Source organism: Physeter macrocephalus, chromosome 3 (genome assembly GCF_002837175.3).
Source record: "Physeter macrocephalus isolate SW-GA chromosome 3, ASM283717v5, whole genome shotgun sequence".
NCBI lineage: Eukaryota > Metazoa > Chordata > Mammalia > Artiodactyla > Physeteridae > Physeter > Physeter macrocephalus.
This window is the reverse complement of record NC_041216.1, coordinates 2,955,166-2,958,494: the sequence shown is the minus strand read 5'-3', so window position 1 is coordinate 2,958,494 and position 3,329 is coordinate 2,955,166.

The window sequence follows — 3,329 nt, the reverse complement described above, 5'->3', positions numbered from 1 at the left end:
GCGGCCATGGCTCACGGGCCCAGGCGCTCCGCGGCATGTGGGATCTTCCCAGACTGGGGCACGAACCCGTGTCCCCTGCATCGGCAGGCGGATTCTCAACCACTGCGCCACCAAGGAAGCCCTGTTTTTGACATTTTTTTAATGGTTGGAAAAAAAAAATCAAAAGAAGAAGCATATATCATGACATGTGAAACTTATATGAAAATGAACGTTTATTGGAATCCAGTCAGGCTTTCTATGGCTGCTTTTGTGCCACAGTAGGCCTTCTGACCTGTAAAGCCTGCAATATTTACTCTCTGGACATTTATAGAAAAAATTGCCAACCCCTGATCTAGAGCTACATGTAATAACATGAAAATGTCTTTGAAACGGCACTGAACAAAAAAAGGATAAGCAGTATGATGTCACTTATGTAAAGTTTAAAAATAAGCAAAACAGTACCTTTTTTTTTAGGGACACACATACCCATGCAGTAAAAGTGTAAAGACATGCATGGAAACAATAAACAATAAATTCAGGGGAGAGGTTATCTCTAGGGTTTGGGGTGGGCATGCCATTGCGGGAGGAGTACACAGGGAATTTTAACTGTCTGTAAGCAAGGTGGAGAGTACATAGCATTCCTTGTGTTAAAGCATTAAAACATAACATAAATGTAACAACAACATAAAAATGTTTCATAAGAAATGAATAAATGAGGCTCAAGGACTTTTTAACTTCTGTTTTGGCTGGTTGAAAATATGTTTGGCTTTCACCTAAAGCTAAGGTGTTACAGTGAAATATAAACGTGAAGACCCCTGTTGAGATGGTGTGGCGTGAGTATAGGTATGATTTAGAACTGACTTTCAAGTCACACAGAGAGCCCTGATTAATGATCCTCTGGGAACAATGCTCCTTGAGAGGAAGTCCACCTAAGCCAACTCTGGGGGAAGGTCCCATCCTCACAAGGCTGGGGCTTCAGTTGGGGCAGCTAGGGCTAGGTGGCTTGCTTTGTCTCTGGAATAGACCTTGATGTGCTGGACTGAAGGGGAGCCTCCTCTTTTTGTCTGGGCATTGGTCTCAGTATCAGTCTCCAATCTTTGGGAGGAGAGAATGGACAGAGTGTATCCAGATCCTGATCTACATCCAGGTGCTCATTTGCATCCCTGTGTCTCATTTAAACACTCATTCGATGGAATTTTAGGGAGTACCTGTCTTATGAATAGCCTTCAGCCTACAAGGATAACTAGATGCAGCCTGAAGCAAGGAGCCCACAGTTGGGGAAACTAGTTTGTAAACAATGAATGAGAGGAGAGTGTTGTAAGTGCCTATTGCTTCACAATGAATTACCACAAATTTAACAATTTAAAACAACAATCATTGATTAGCTCACAGTTCTGTAGGTTAGAAGTCTGGCATGGTGTGGCTGGGTTCTCTGCTTAGGGTATCTCATGGCTGAAATCAAAAGGCCAGCCAGCCATCTTCTTAGCCAGAGGCTTGATTAGGGAAAGGTCCTCTCTGAGCTCCTTCAGCTTCTTGGCAGAATTTGTTTCTCTGTGGTCACAGGGCTGAGAATCCCCACTGTCTTGCTAGCTGTCAACTGGGGACCACTCTCAGGTCCTTGCCATCTCATTGACAGAGAGCCTCTCTTATATCTAATCGAAGAAGAGAATTCTTCGAATCTCTCTGATTTCTCCTTATTCAACCAGAGAAAACTCTCAGCTTTTAAACGATTTGTAATTAGGTCAGGTCCATCCAGAAAATCTCCCTACTTAAGGGCAACTGGGACATATAACCTAATCACTGGAGTAAAATTCATCCTCTTTACTGTCGCAGGGATTAAGCAGGACGAATACACCAGGGGACCAGGAATCTTAGGGGCCATCTTAAAATTCTGCCTCCTATACCCAGCGAGAAATGTTCTCTTAAACGTTTCTCTGTGAACTCCCCTGGCAGTTTGTAACTGTTTCATAGCAAGATATGCACTGTATCACCATTATTAGGACACATTTAAGAACACCTTTTCTAGGATGAAAACTTCTTGAGATCAGGAACCTTGTTCACACCTGTAGCTCTAATGCCTCAGACAAGGCTTTGCACGAAGGAGAGATTCCTACATGTTTGCTGAAAAAATTAAAAATGTACATATTATCTTTTGGATCCCTGCTTCTTTTTTAGATCCAGATCAAAACTCCTTCTGACACTTCTCAAGAAGGATTAATAGCTTCCTCCTCTGTGCTGTCACTTGGTAACATCTCTGTATGAAGTGTGTCACCTTGATGTATCTTAAGTTAGACGGTAGTTTTCTTGAAGGTAGTACCTCACTTGTATTCGCTTAGTATCCCAGAGCACAGCACATCATAGATTTCATTAATTGCTTGATGTTTGAAATTTTTAAAAGGAGATGTAAGGGGTTTAAAGACCCAGAGGCAGGTGGAGAGTGGATTGGGGCTATGACCAGACCCTTGGAAAAGAGTCACAGCTGGTGGGAAGCCAAGAAGTGCAGAGGCAATGGACAGGGAAGAAAACGGGCAAATCAGGATGTAATTTTTTTTAAAGAAGGGATACTAGAAAACCCCAGGTCTGCTGTTTATATCTCACATTAAGGAATAAACCTACAGAGCCCTCCGTAAAGGAGCACAAGAAGGAGCAATTATTGCAGGACTGACAATCGAGGGGACAGTGCTTTATGTTTACCGTGTTGCTGGGTGGACAGTGACCCCGAGGGAGAGTTGTTGAATGAAGAGGAAAAACGGCTTCTGGTGCTTAAAGAAAGTGGGGATGGTGGTGATGGTGGGAGGCGCTGAAAAATGTGTGAGCTCTTAACCTCCTCCTTGATTTGGATGTTTTCCCTTTCGCATCTTCTCCTGGTCATTGGCCTTTTGTGACTCCTTTTTTGCTTCAAGGCTGCCTAAGATCATTAAATGGGCAGTTTAAACAGATTTCATCTGGTTGCTAAGTTTGGGATCAGAAGAATGGTTGGACATTTTCTGACTGATTCATCGGGAGTCCTGAACCTTCTGGAAGCAATTAGGAGGATGGGATAACAAGGTCCACTGCTGGAACTAGAGGTGGGCTTGATACCACTGAAACACATGCCTGAGTGTAGGAGAATAATGCTGGAGAACCAAAGGATGACAGAAGGACCCCAGTTCTCCTTAAATGATGGTCTAAGGACAGGTTCATTTAGACTATGCCTCTTGACTGCTTTGCTCACAACCCACGTGTTTACTGGCTCTCTGGCCAGTTATTGAGTGCTCCCTGTGCAAGACCCTTGGGAGAGACCCCAACATGGCACAGCACGTCCCCTCAAGGAGCTTACAGTCCCATGAGGAAGAGTATTGTAATACAAG